The sequence below is a fragment of the Eptesicus fuscus genome, chromosome 7 (assembly GCF_027574615.1).
Source record: "Eptesicus fuscus isolate TK198812 chromosome 7, DD_ASM_mEF_20220401, whole genome shotgun sequence".
In the NCBI taxonomy this organism is placed as follows: domain Eukaryota; kingdom Metazoa; phylum Chordata; class Mammalia; order Chiroptera; family Vespertilionidae; genus Eptesicus; species Eptesicus fuscus.
In genome coordinates, this window is record NC_072479.1 from 223,027 (window position 1) to 237,985 (window position 14,959).

Below are 14,959 nucleotides of genomic sequence, written 5' to 3' on the forward strand. Positions count from 1 at the left end.
TTTATACTTTTAGCTCTTACATTTTGTTTTATTTGAGTTAATTTTTGTGAATGTTGTAAGGTAAGGGTCCCAACTTCATTCTTTTGTATATGAGCATTTAATTATTCCAGCACCATTTGTAGTAAAAGAGTATTCTTTACCCATTGAATTCTTTTCTTTTAAAAAAATCTTTATTGTTAAGGGTATTGCATATGTCCCCTTTTCCCTTCATTGACTTCTCCCAGCCCGCACCCCCCCAGACCTTCACCACCCTATTTTCTGTGTCCATGAGTTATGCATATTTGCAACAAGTTCATTGGTTGATCTCTTCCCATCCATTTACCCTCCCCTGCCTTCCCTCTGAGGTTTGACAGTCTGTTCAATGCTTCTGTGTCTCTGGACATGTCACTTTATGTTGTTCATTAGATTCCACATATGAGTAAGATCATGTGATACTTATCTTTCTCTGACTGGCTTATTTCACTTAGCATAATGCTCTCCAGATCCATTCATGCTGTTGCAAATGATAAGAGTGTTTTGTTTTGTTTTGTTTTGTTTTTGCACAGCTGCATAATATTCCATTGTGTAGATGCACCGCAGGTTTTTTTTAACCCACTCAACATGAGATATTTCCAGATCCTAGCTATTGTAAATTGTGCTGCTATAAAGATAGGGGTACATATATTCTTATAGATTGCTGTTTCAGATTTCTTAGGATATATTCCTAGAAGGGAAATCACTGGGTCAAATGGGAGTTCCATTTTTAATTTTTTGAGGAAACTCCATAATGTTTTCCACAGAGGCTATACCAGTCTGATTCCCACCAACTGTGTACTAGGGTTCCCTTTTCTCCATATCCTCGCCAACACTTGTCATTTGTTGATTTGTGATGATAACCATTTGACATGTGTGAGGTGGTATATCATTGTCATTTTCATTTGCATCTCTCTGATGATTAGTGACTTTGAGCATTTTTTCATATGTCTCTTGGTTAACTGTATGTCCGCTTTGGAGAAGAGCCTATTTAGGTCCTTTGCACAGTTTTAAATTGGATTGTTTATCATTCTTTGTTAAATTGTATGAGTTCCCTATAAATCTTCCAGATTAACCCTTTATCTGATATATCATTGGAAAATATGTTTTCCCATTTGGTAGAATCCCTTTTTGTTTTGTTTTGCTATGCAGAAGCTTTTTATATGTTTATTTTCTCCTTAGTTTGCATTGTTCTAGGAGATGTATCAGTAAACATATTTCTACAAGAGATGTCTGAGATTTTGCTGCCTATGATTTCTTCTAAGATTTTTATAGTTTCATGTCTTACATTTAAGTCTTTTATTGATTTTGAGTTTATTTTTGTGTATGTTGTTGGTCTAGTTTTATTTTTTTGCATGTAACTGTCCAATTTTTCCCCCCAGAGTTATATTCTCTTGTTGTATCAATCCCTTTAGAATTATGAAGTGGCCTCCCTTGTCTCTTTTTATGGTCTTCACTTTGAGGTCTGTTTTGTCAGATATAAGTATTGCTATCTCAGTATTTTTCATTTCCATTTACCTGAAAGATATTTTTCCATTCCTTCACTTTCAGTCCCTGTGAATCCCTTATTCTGAGGTGAGTCATGTTTTCTTTCTTTTTTTTTTTTTTTGTTTACTTAGTCTACCAATTCAAATTTTATTTATTTATTTATATTTTTTATTTTATTGTTTAAAGTATTACATATACTAGTACATATATGTCCTTTATTCCCCATTGACCTTCCCCTAGCCTCCCCTAACCCCTATCACATGCCCTCATCCCAATCCCCAGTGTCTTGTGTCCATTGGTTGTGCTTATACGCATGCATACAAGTCCCTTGGTTGATCTCTCAACCCCAACACTCCCCAGCCTTCATGTGGTATTTTTCTTTCATTGCCTGGCTTATTTCACTTAACATAATGCTCTCCAGGTCTTTCCATGCTGCTGCAAATGGTAAGAATTCTTTTTTATAGCAGCATAGTATTCCACTGTGTAGATGTACCATAGTTTTCAAATCCACTCATCTGCTGATGGGTATTTAGGCTGTTTCCAAATCTTAGCTATGATGAATTATGCTGCTATGAACATAGGAGTGCATATATCCTTTCTGATTGGTGTTTCTAGTTGATTGGAATATATTCCTAGAAGTGGGATCACTGGGTAAATGGAAGTTCAATTTTTAGTTTTTTGAGGAAACTCCATGCTGTTCTTCACAGTGGCTGCACCAGTCTGCATTCCCACCAGCAATGCACGAGGGTTCCTTTATCTCTGCATCCTCGCCAGCACTTGTCGTTTGTTGATTTGTTGATGATTGCCATTCTGACAGGTGTGAGATGGTACCACATTGTCGTTTTCATTTGTATCTCTCGGATAATAAGTGACTTTGAACATGTTTTCATATGTCATTGGCATTTCTTCTGTCTTTTTTCTAAAATATTCTATTTAGTTCTGTTGCCCATTTTTTTTTATTGAGGTATTATATGTGTACATATCTTACCATTACCAACCCCACCCCACACCCACACATGCCCTCCCCCCCCCGAGTTTTGCGTCCATTGTTTATGCTTATATGCATGCATACAAGTCCTTCGTTTGATTTCATAACTCCCCCACCTCTCCCTAACTTTCCCCCTGTAATTTGAAAGTCTGTTTGATGCTTTACTGTCTCTGTATCTATCTTTTTGCTCATCACTTTATAATGTTCTTTACTATCCCTAAATGAGTGAGATCATGTGGTATTTTTCATTCATTGACTGGCTTATTTCACTTAGCATAATGTTCTCCAATTCCATCCAGGTTGCTGTAAATGATGAGAATTCCTTCTTTTTTATAGCAGCATAGTATTCCATTGTGTAGATGTACCACTGTTTTCCGATCCAGTCATCTGCTGATGGGCACCTAGGCTGTTTCCAAATCTTAGCTATTGTAAATTGTGCTGCTATGAACATAGTGGTGCATATATCCTTTCTGATTGGTGTTTCTAGTTTATTCGGATATATTCCCAGGAGTGGGATTACTGGGTCAAATGGGAGTTCCATTTTCAGTTTCTTGAGGAAACTCCATACTGTTCTCCACAGTGGCTGCACCAGTCTGCATTCCCACCAGCAATGCACGAGGGTTCCTTTTTCTCCGCATCCTCGCCAACACTTGTCGTTTGTTGATTTGTTAATGATAGCCGTTCTGACAGGTGTGAGATGGTACCTCATTGTTGTTTTGATTTGCATCTCTCGGATAATAAGTGACTTTGAACATGTTTTCATGTGTCTCTTGGCCTTCCTTCTGTCTTCTTTTGAAAATATTCTGTTTAGGTCTGTTGCTCATTTTTTTATTGGATCATTTATCTTCCTCTTATTAAGTTGCATAAGCTGCCTGTAGATGTTGGAGATTAAACCTTTATCAGTGATAGCATCTGCAAATATGTTCTCCCATGCAGTGGGCTTTCTTGTTGTTTTGTTGATTGTTTCTTTTGCTGTAAAAAAGCTTTTTATTTTGATGTAGTCCCATTTGTTAATTTTCTCTTTAGCTTCCATTGCCCTAGGGGCAGTGTCAGTGAAGAAGTTCTTTTGGCATATGTCTGAGATTTTGTTGCCTGTGGATTCCTCTAGTATTTTTATGGTTTCCCGTCTTATGTTTAAGTCCTGTATCCATTTTGAGTTTATTTTTGTGTATGGTGTAAGTTGGTGATCTAGTTTCATTTTTTTGCATGTATCTGTCCAATTTTCCCAACACCATTTATTGAAGAGACTGTCTTGACTCCATTGTATGTTCATGCCTCCTTTGTCAAATATTAATTGAGCATAGTGGTTTGGGTCAATATCTGGGTTCTCTATGCTGTTCCATTGATCAATATGTCTGTTCTTGTGCCAGTACCAGGCTGTTTTGAGAACAGTGGCTTTGTAATACAGCTTGAAATCTGGTATTGAGATCCCACCTACTTTATTCTTCTTTCTCAGGATTGCTGTGGCTATTCGGGGTCTTTTTTTATTCCAGATGAATTTTTGGAGAGTTCTTTCTAGGTCTGTGAAATATGCTCTTGGTATTCTGATGGGGAGTGCATTGAATCTGTAGATTGCTTTGGGTAGTATGGACATTTTAATGATGTTGATTCTACCAATCCATAAACATGGTATGTTCTTCCATCTGTTTACGTCTTCCTCTATCTCTTTTTTCAGTGTCCTGTAGTTTTCTGCGTATAGGTCTTTTACCTCCTTAGTTAAGTTTATTCCTAGGTATCTTAATTTTTTTGGTGCGATGGTAAATGGGATTGCTTTTTTAGTCTCTCTTTCTGTAAGTTCATTATTGGTGTATAGAAAAGCCATAGATTTCTTGGCGTTAATTTTGTATCCTGCTACATTGCCGAATTCATTTATTAAGACTATTAGTTTTTTTATGGAATCTTTTGGGTTTTTTATGTACAATATCATGTCATCTGCAAATAAGGACAGCTTCACTTCTTCTTTTCCAATTTGGATGCCTCTTATTTCTTCCTCTTGCCTAATTGTGATAGCTAATACTTCCAGTACTATGTCAAACAGGAGTGGTGAGAGTGGGCATCCCTGTCTTGTTCCTGTTCTTAGGAGAAATGGTTTTAGTTTTTGCCCATTGAGTATGATGTTAGCTGTGGGTTTATCATATATAGCTTTTATTATGTTGAGGTATGATCCTTCTATTCCCACCTTGTTGAGAGTTTTTAACAAGAAAGGGTGTTGGATTTTGTCAAATGCTTTTTCTGCATCTATTGATATGACTATGTGATTTTTATCTCTCAGTTTGTTTATGTGATATATCACGTTTATTGATTTGCGGATATTGTACCATCCTTGCATTCCTGGGATAAATCCTACTTGGTCATGGTGTATGATCTTTCTGATGTACTGCTGAAGCCGATTTGCTAGAATTTTGTTGAGGATTTTGGCATCTATGTTCATGAGGGATATTGGCCTGTAATTCTCTTTCATTGAGTTGTCTTTATCTGGTTTTGGTATTAGGGTGATGCTGGCTTCATAGAAGGAGCTTGGAATTGTTCCTTCCTCTTGAATTTTTTGGAATAGTCTGAGGAGGATAGGTTTTAGTTCTTCCTTGAAAGTTTGGTAAAACTCTCCTGTGAAGCTGTCTGGCCCTAGGCTTTTGTTAGCCTGGAAGCTTTTTGATGACTGCTTCAATTTCTTCCATAGTTACTGGCATGTTGAGCTGTTTAGATTCTTCCTGATTGAGTTTTGGAAGGTTGTATTTTTCTAGGAATATGTCGATTTCCTCCAGGTTGTCCAGTTTGTTGGAATAGAGTTGTTCGTAGTATTTTGTAACAATCCTTTGTATTTCGTCAGGGTCTGTTGTTATTTCACCTCTTTCATTTCTGATTTTGTTTATTTAGGTCCTCTCTCTTTGCTTCTTGGTGAGCCTGGCTAGAGGTTCATCAATCTTGTTTATCCTTTCAAAGAACAAGCTCTTGGTTTTGTTGATCTTTTGTATTGTTTCTTTGGTCTCTATGTCGTTTATCTCCACTCTGATCTTTATTATTTCTTTCCTTCTGCTTACACTGGGCTTATCTTGTTGCTGTCTCTCTAACTCTTTGAGTTGTTGGGTTAGGTAATTTATTACCATTGTTTCTTGTTTTTTGCAGTAGGCTTGTAGAGCTATGAACTTCCCTCTCAGAACTGCTTTCGCTGTGTCCCATAGATTTTGGATTGTTGTGTTTTCTTTGTCATTTGTTGCCATGATGTTTTTTATTTCTTCCTTGATGTCTTTGGTAACCCAGTCATGGTTTAATAGCATGCGGTTTAGTCTCCAAGTGTTTGATTTCTTTGGGTTGTTTTTATTGTAGTTGATTTCCAGTTTTATGCCACTGTGATCTGAGAAGATACTTGATATGATTTCTATCTTCTTGAATTTGGAGAGACTCTGCCTATGTCCTAACATATGGTCTATCCTTGAAAATGACCCATGTGCACTTGGGAAGAATGTATATTCTGTGGCTTTGGGGTGAAATGTTCTGAAGATGTCGATTAATTCCATATGTTCTAGTGAGTCATTTAGGATTGATGTTTCTTGCTGATTTTTTGTTTAGAGGATTTGTCCAATGGTGATAGTGGGGTATTGAAGTCTCCTACTATGATTGTATTGCTGTCAATCTCTCCTTTGATATCTTCCAGGATTTTTTTAATGTATCTTGGTGCTCCTGTATTGGGTGCATATATGTTTACCAGAGTTATTTCTTCTTGTTGGATTTCTCCCTTTAGTATTATGAAGTGGCCTGCATTATCTCTAGTTATGTCCTTCACTTTGAGATCTAATTTGTCAGATATAAGTATTGCTACCCCAGCTTTTTTTTCATTTCCATTCGCCTGGAAAACCTTTTTCCAGCCCTTTACTCTCAGTCTGTATGCGTCCTTTTTTTTTTTGAGGTGGGTTTCCTGTAGACAGCAGATATATGGGTTTTGTTTTCTTATCCAATCTGTTACCCTGTGTCTTTTGATTGGGGCATTCAATCCATTTACATTTAAAGTTATTATTGATAGGTACTTATTTGATGCCATTTTTATTCTATACCCCTGTGTTCCTTCTTTGCTTCCTATTTCTTTCTTTTTTTTTTTTTTTTTTTTTTTTTACAGCAGACCCTTTAGCATTTCTTTCATTGCTGGTTTGGTGGTGATAAACTCCCTTAGTCCTTTTTTGTCTGTGAAGCTCCTGATTTCACCTTCAATTTTGATTGATAGCCTTGCTGGGTACAGTATTCTTGGATTTAGACCCTTCCTTTGCATGACTTTGTATATTTCATTCCATTCCCTTCTGGCCTGATTAGTTTCTGTTGAGAAATCAGTTGCTAGTCTGATGGGGGTTCCTTTGTATGTAACTGTCTGTCTCTCTCTGGCCGCTTTTAAGATTCTTACTTTGTCATTGGTGTTTGCCAACTTAATTATAATGTGCCTTGGCGTCGGTCTTTTGGGGTTCATTTTGCTTGGAACTCTGTGAGCTTCTTGGATTTGTGTGGGTTTTTTCTTCCCTATATCAGGGAAGTTTTCTGTTATTATTTTTTCAAACAGGTTTTCTATTCCTTGCTCAGTTTCCTTTCCTTCTGGCACCCCTATTATCCTAATGTTGTTTTGTTTTGTGTTGTCCCGAAGTTCCCTTAGGCTCTCCTCAATCTTTCTAATTTTTGTATCTAGAAGCTGTTGTAATTGGGTATTTTTTTCCATCTTGTCTTCTAGCTCACTTATGCGGTCCTCTGCTTCTTCTAGTCTACTCTTGATGCTTTCCATTGAGTTCTTTACAGCAGCGATGTCATTTTTCATTTCTTCTTGGTTCTTCTTCATTTCCTCTTGGTTCTTACTCATATTGTCGAATTTGTCTTTCATCCTTTTCAGCCACCTTATGACCATTTCTCTGAATTCTTTATCTGATAGGTTGTTTGCCTCTAAATCGTTTACTTCCTTTTCTGGTGATGCCTGCTTTTCTTTCCTGTGGGGCTATTTCTTTGTCTCCTCATGGTCTCTCTTCTCCGGATGTCTGGTTATATAGATCTCTCTCTCCGGCGTTGATTTAAAGGTACAAAATACAACACAACCAGGCACAACAGACAAGGCACTGAACAGAATTGTATTCACGATATTAATAACCTCCAATAAAGGTAACCACCAGAGAAAGACAAGTTAGGGAATAGGAGTGGAAGAGGGAGAGTAAAAAGAAAGAACAACAACAAAAAGAAAAAAAAGAGTGTGAATCTGAACTTGGGAAAAGAGCAGAAAGAAAGAAAAAAAAAGAAAAGAAAAAGAAAAGAAAAAAAAGTAAGAGAGACAAGAATGATACTAAGAGAGAAAAGGGGAACAAACTATATATATGGGGAGTAAACTCCACTAGAACAACCACTATTCCCAGCAAATTCCAGCAACACGAGCCTGGAGATTAATACAAACTGCAACACCAGCTAATATCAAGTGAGGCAAGGGAAAACAAAAGTAAAAAACAAACAAAAACAAAGCAAACAAAAGAACCAACCAAACCAACAAAAAAGAATAATCAAAACAATCTCATAAAAAAGCATAAAAATTCAATCTAATCAACATTCAAGCAAACAACAACAAAAGGCCAGAGAGAAAAATAATTTTTTTAAGGTAGCATAGAGAGAGGTTTGTATGGATTTGGAGCAGGGGCTTGGGAATTAGATATATAAGTAGGGTGAAGTTTTAGCAGAGAGTAAACTGAAAAAGTAGGGAAAATCTAATGCCAGAAAGGGTTAAGATAAACAGGAGACCAAAAGGGGAAAGGTTAGGAGGAGAGTGATGGCATAAGGTTAGCTTTGAGATAAGGTAAAACGATTGTAAGGGAAAGATGCAAATCGAATATAGGACACTAATCCAAAAATGAAAGAGAAAATCAAATGACATTTTTAAAAAAAGTAAAATAATAGTAATAATAATGCTGATTGAAAATAAAAATGTAATAATTAAAAAGGTGAAAATCAAGTAAGGAAAAAGAAAAAAAATTAGTTTCTTAAGTAAAAGATGCAAAAAATGAAAATAAAAAAATGAGAATAAAAAATTAAAAAAATTGAAAAAAGAATTTAAAATTAAAAAGTAGGGAGACTAAAATGTGCAGTAGCGGCTGTCATTCACTTCCTCTATTATTCTGTTTGGTACGCCTGTTTCCCATTCTGGGCGGTATTTCAGTTCAGCTTCATTCCAGGGCTCCTCAGTGTTGGAAGCCAGTCCTGCTTTTTAAGCCGGCCGTGTCTTAATTTCTCGTATTTATTTTTGATTACACCAGAGACAATTAGCGTTTCAGCCCCTGGGTGGCAGTGTTTCTGAATTGACTTCCGGGCCTCTCTAGCTTTTTTTTTTTTTTTTCCCCTCTATGGCACTCACTACAGGCTTGTGGAGGTGTGCACCTCAGAGCTGCCTCTCCGATGGTCACACCCAGCTCTGCTCCCCAGGTTCCGAAAAAACAACTTCCCCCTGCAGGCTTCCAGGGCCTTTCCACCTGGGTTTTTCTATGTATTGGGCTTAGCAATCAGAGTCGGAAAGAGCCCAAGTGTGCGGACAGTGGGTCTGTGCGCCAGACTAAGGATCCTGCACTCCTTTGAAAATTCTTAGTCTGACCCTCCTCGTCAGATTAAAATGAGTTGCTTTCAAGAGGTCACTTCTGTTAGCAGCTCAGAAGACCCCCCTCCACATTCACGGATCACTGCAGTTCCAACTGCCGCCGATTTTTCTAGGCACAGACCTTCCGGTTCCTGCCGGTCCTGCGGCTGCCGCGCTTCCCTCACCCAGCGCTTCCCTCACCCACCGCGGGGATTAGAAACCACACCTTATTTCAGGAGAAATCTGACCTTTCCGTGGTGCAGTGAAGAGTTCCTTTGAATCCGAATGTTTGCGCCGATAGGGGACCCGTGTTCTGGTGATCGCAGCAGTTCAGTGTTTGCAGTTGTCGCGGAAAGTCAGGTTTCCAATAAAATCCTCCTTTCCTTGCAAGATGGCGAGGCGCCCGGTGAGCCCGCAGCTCCGGGAGGGGACCCAGCCCCTGTGGGTGCTGCACGGTCAGGGGAACACTGCCCAGCACTCCCCCGCCTTCTCCTGGAGTTTAGCTGTCCCTTGGCTTGCCCACATACACTCCCTCTGCGAGCCTCTGCTTCTCCTACTCTCCGCCCCAGGACCAGACTCCAAACCCGACTCTATTCCATCGCCATTTTTTCCTATCGAGATCCCACCTACTTTGTTCTTCTTTCTCAGGATTCCTGTGGCTATTTGTGGTCTTTTTTTATTCCAGATGAATTTTTGGAGAGTTCTTTCTATGTCTGTGAAATATGCCATTGGTATTCTGATGGGGAGTGCATTGAATCTATAGATTGCTTTGGGTAGTATGGACATTTTGATGATGTTGATTCTACCAATCCATGAACATGGTATGTTCTTCCATCAGTTTACATCTTCCTCTATCTCTTTTTTCAGTGTCCTGTAGTTTTCCACATATAGGTTTTTTACCTCCTTAGTTAAGTTTATTCCTAGGTATCTTAATTGTTTTTAGTACGATGGTAAATGGGATTGCTTTTTAGTCTCTCTTTCTGTAAGTTCACTATTGGTGTATAGAAATGCCATAGATTTCTTGGCATTAATTTTGTATCCTGCTACATTGCTGAATTCATTGATTAAGTCTAATAGTTTTTTGATGGAGTTTTTCAGGTTTTTTATATACAATATCATGTCATTTGAAAATAAAGACAGCTTTACTTCTTCTTTTCCAGTTTGGATGCCTTTTATTTTTCCTTCTTATCTAATTGCAATGGCTAATACTTCCAGTACTATGTCAAACAGGAGTGGTGAGAGTGGGCATCCCTGTCTTGTTCCTGTTCTTAAAGGAAATGATTTTAGTTTTTGCCCTTTGAGTATGATGTTGGCTGTGGGTTTATCACATATGGCTTTTATTATGTTGACGTATGATCCTTCTATTCCCACCTTGCTTGGAGTTTTGTCAAGTGAGGGTATGACATCAATTGCTATGACTATGTGATTTTTATCTCTCAATTTGTTTATGTATCACATTTATTGATTTGCGGATATTGTACCATCCTTGCATCCCTGGGATAAATCCTACTTGGTCATAGTGTATGATCTTTCTGATGTACTGCTGGATCCAATTTGCTAGAATTTTGTTGAGGATTTTGGCATCTATGTTCATGAGGGATATTTTCCTGTTCTGCTCTTTCATTGTGTTGTTTTTATCTTGTTATTTCTATTGTTATTAGGATGATGCTGGCTTCTTAGAATGACCTTGGAAGTGTTCCTTCCTCTTGAATTTTTTGAAATAGTTTTAGGTCGGTGGGTTTTAGGTCTTCCTTGAATGTTTGGTAAAACTCCCCTGTGAAGCCATCTGGACCCGGGCTTTTGTTTCCCAGAAGCTTTTTGATGACTGCTTCAATTTCTTCCATAGTTATTGGCCTATTGAGGTGTTTAGATTCTTCCTGATTGAGTTTTTGAACATTATATTTTTCTAGGAGTATGTCCATTTCCTCCAGATTGTCCCGTTTGTTGGAATAGAGTTGTTCATAGTATTTTTTAACAATTATTTGTATTTCTGTGAGGTCTATTGTTATTTCTCCTCTTTCAATTCTGATTGTGTTTATTTGGGTCCTCTCTCTTTGCTTCTTGGTGAGCCTGGCTAGAGGTTCATCAATCTTGTTTATCCTTTCAAAGAACCATCTCTTGGTTATGTTAATCTTTTGTATTGTCTTTTTGGTCTCTATGTCATTTATCTCCGCTCTGATCTTTATTATTTCCTTCCTTCTGCTTACACTGGGCTTTTCTTGTTGCTCTCTTTCTAACTCTTTGAGTTGTAGGGTTAGGTAATTTATTACCTTTATTTCTTGGTTTTTTTCAGTAGGCTTTAGAGCTATGAACCTCCCTCTCAAGTCTGCATTCGCTGTGTCCCAGAGATTTTTGATTGTTGTGTTTTCATTATTTTTTGTTGCCATGATGTTTTTTATTTCTTCTTTGATATCTCTGGTAACCCAGTCATTGTTTAATAGCATGCTATTTAGTCTCCAAGTGTTTGGTTTTTTTGGATTGTTTTTATTGTAGTTGATTTCCAGTTTTATGCCACTGTGATCTGAGAAGATGCTTGATATGATTTCTATCTTCTTGAATTTGAAGAGACTTTGCCTCTGACCCAATATATAGTCTATCTTTGAAAATGACCAATGTGTTCTTGAGAAGAATGTATATTCTGTGGCTTTGGGGTGAAATGTTCTGAAGATGTCAATTAATTCCATCTAGTCTAGTGAGTCATTTAGGATTGATGTTTCTTTGCTGATTTTTTCTTTAGAGGATTTGTCCAACGGTGATAGTGGGGTATTAACCCTTTGCACTCGCTTGCTTTTTTCTCGATTCCTTTATTCTAATGCTAACTGTGTCGAGTCACACTCGACATCCGAGTGCAAAAGGTTAAAGACCCGTACTATGATTGTATTGCTGTCAATCTCTCCCTTGATATCCTCCAGGAGTTTTTTAATGTATTTGGGTGCTCCTGTATTGGGTGCATATATGTTTACCGAGTTATTTCTTCTTGTTGGATTGCTCTCTGTAGTGTTATGAAGTGGCCTTCCTTATCTCTTTTTATGTCATTCACTTTGAGATCTAATTGTCAGATATAAGTATTGCTTCCCCAGCTTTTTTTAAATTTCCATTCATGTGAAAAACCTTTTTCCATCCCTTCACCCTCTGTCTGTGTGCTCTTTATTTCTGAGGTGAGTTTCTTGTAGACACCAGATATATGGGTCATCTTTTGTTATACAATCCGGTATCCTATGTCTTTTGATTGTGGCATTTAATACATTTACATTTAAAGTTCTTATTGATAGGTACTTGTTTGTCGCCATTTTTATTCTTTACCCCTGTGTTCCTTCTTTGCTTCCTATTTCTTTTTTTTACAGCATACCCTTTAGCATCTTCTTGCATTACTGGTTTGGTCGTAATAAATTCCCGTAGCCCTTTTCTGTCTGTGAAGCTCATGATTTCACCCTCAATTTTGATTGATAGCCTTGCTGGGTACAGTATTCTTGGATTCAGGCCCTTCCTTTGCATGACTTTGTATATTTCATTACATTCCCTTCTGGCCTGATGTGTTTCTGTTGTGAAATCAGTCCCTAGTCTGATGGGGAATCCTTTGTAGGTAACTTCCTGTCTCTCTCTGGCCGCTTTTAAGATTCTTACTTTGTTGTTGGTGTTTTCCAATTTAATTATAATGTGCCTCGGTGTTGGTCTTTTGGGGTTCATTTTGCTTGGGACTCTGTGAGCCTCTTGGATTTGTGTGGGTTTTTTCTTCCCTATATCATGGAAGTTTTCTGTCATTATTTCTTCAAACAAGTTTTCTATTCCTTGCTCAGTTTCCTCTCTTTCTGGCACCCCTATTATGAAGATGTTATTTTGTTTCGTGTTGTCCCAAAGTTCCCTTAGGCTCTCCTCCTGCTTTTTAATTTTTTTTTTCTAGAAGCTGCTCTACTTGGGTATTTTTTCCTACCTTGTCTTATAGCTCACTGATGTGGTTCTCTGCTTCTTCTAGTCTACTGTTGATGCTTTCTATTGAGTTCTTTATAGTAGCGATGCCATTTTTCATTTCTTCATAGTTCTTCTTCGTTTCCTCTTGTTCTTACAAAGATTGTCGAATTTGTCTTCCATTCTTTTCTGCCACCTTATGACCATTTTTCTGAATTCTTCTCTGACAAGTTTCTTTCCTCAATTTCATTTACTTCCTTTTCTGGTGATGCCTGCTTTTCTTTCATATGCGGGTTGTTTCTTTGTCTCCCCTTGATTTCTCTTCTCCAGGTGTCTGGTTATGTAGTTCTCTCTCTCCTGCATTGATTTAAAGGCACAAAATATAACACAACAAGGTTCAGCACACAAGACACGGAATACAAATGTATTCACGATATTAGTAACCCCAAATAAAGGTGACCACCAGAGAAAGGCAAATTAAAGGATAAGAGAGACAGAAGAAGAGAGAAATAAAGGGTGCAAAAATGAAATTGGGAAAAGGGGAAAAAAAGAGATAAAACAAAGATAATAAGAAAGAAGAGGGGGGAAAACTATGTATATGGGGAGAAAACTCCAATAAAACAACCACTAATGCCAACAAATGCCAGGAACAAGTACCTGTAGATGAATGCAAACTACAAACAACAACTAACATCAAGCAAGGCGAGGGAAAACAGAAGCAAAAAACAAACAAAAAACAAAACAAAAAGAAAAAGCAAAACAATCTCACAAAAAAAGCATAAAAAACAATATAATCAGCAATCAAGCAAACAACAACAAAAGGACAGAGAGAAAAAAATTTTGGATAGTGAAGAAAGAGAAGAGAGAGGTGTGTATAGACTTGGAGCAGGGGATTGGAGATTAGATATATAAGAAGTGTGAAATATTAACAGGGGGTAAAAAGAAGGAAGAGGGAAATCTAAAGCAGGAATAGGGTAAGACAGTGGTCGGCAAATTGTGGCTGGCGAGCCACATGCGGCTCTTTGGCCCTTTGAGTGTGGCTCTTCCACAAAATACCATGGCCTGGGTGAGTCTATTTTGAAGAGTGGTGTTAAAAGAAGTTTAAGTTTTAAAAATTTGGCTCTCAAAAGAAATTTCAATCCTTGTACTGTTGATATTTGGCTCTGTGTACTAATGAGTTTGCCGACCACTGAGGTAAGAGAAACAGGACAATAAAAGGGGAAAAGTAAGGAAGAGAGTGGTGGCATAAAGGTAAAGTTGAGATAGAGTAAAATGGTGCTAAAGGAAAGATGAAAATAGAAGGTAGAACACTAATCCCAAAGTAAACTAAAGAGAAGATGACACTTTTTTTAAAAAAAAAAAAAGGTAAAATAGTAGTAGTAATACTAATTGAAAATAAAAATGTAGTAATTAAAAAGGTAAAATCAAATGAGGAAAAAAGAAAAAAATAGTTTCTTAAGTAAAAGATGAGGGAAAAAAAATCAAAATGTGCAGTAGTGAAGGTCATTCACTTCCTCTAGTGTTCTGTTTGGCACGCCTGTTTCCTAGTCAGGACAGTATTGAAGTTCCTGGTGTTGTAAGCCAGTCCTGATGTTTAAGCAGGCAGTACATCTTTATTTCTTATACTAGAGGCCCGGTGCACGAAATTCATGCACGGGGGTGTGTGTCCCTCAGCCCAGCCTACGCCCTCTCCAATCTGACATCCCTCTCACAATCCAGGACTGCTGGCTCCCAACTGCTCACCTGCCTGCCTTCCTGATTGCCCCTAATTGCTTCTGCCTGCCAGCCTGATCACCCCCTAACCACTCTCCTGCCAGCCTGATTGCCCCTAACTGCCCTCCCCTGCAGGCCTGGGTCCCCCCCCCCAACTGCCCTTCCCTGCAGGCCCAGTCTCCCCCAACTTCCCTCCTCTTCCGGCCTGGTCACCCCTAACTTCCCTCCCCTGCAAGCTTGATTACCCCCAACTGCCCTCCCTTGCAGGCCTGATT

The 14,959-nt window shown here is 38.2% G+C and overlaps 1 protein-coding gene across 1 annotated transcript in view; it reads left to right on the forward strand.

Moving 5' to 3' along the window:
• Positions 1 to 14,959, forward strand: part of USP18 (ubiquitin specific peptidase 18) — a 67,165-nt gene that overhangs the window by 22,062 nt on the left and 30,144 nt on the right. The gene's annotated exons all lie outside the window — the stretch shown is intronic.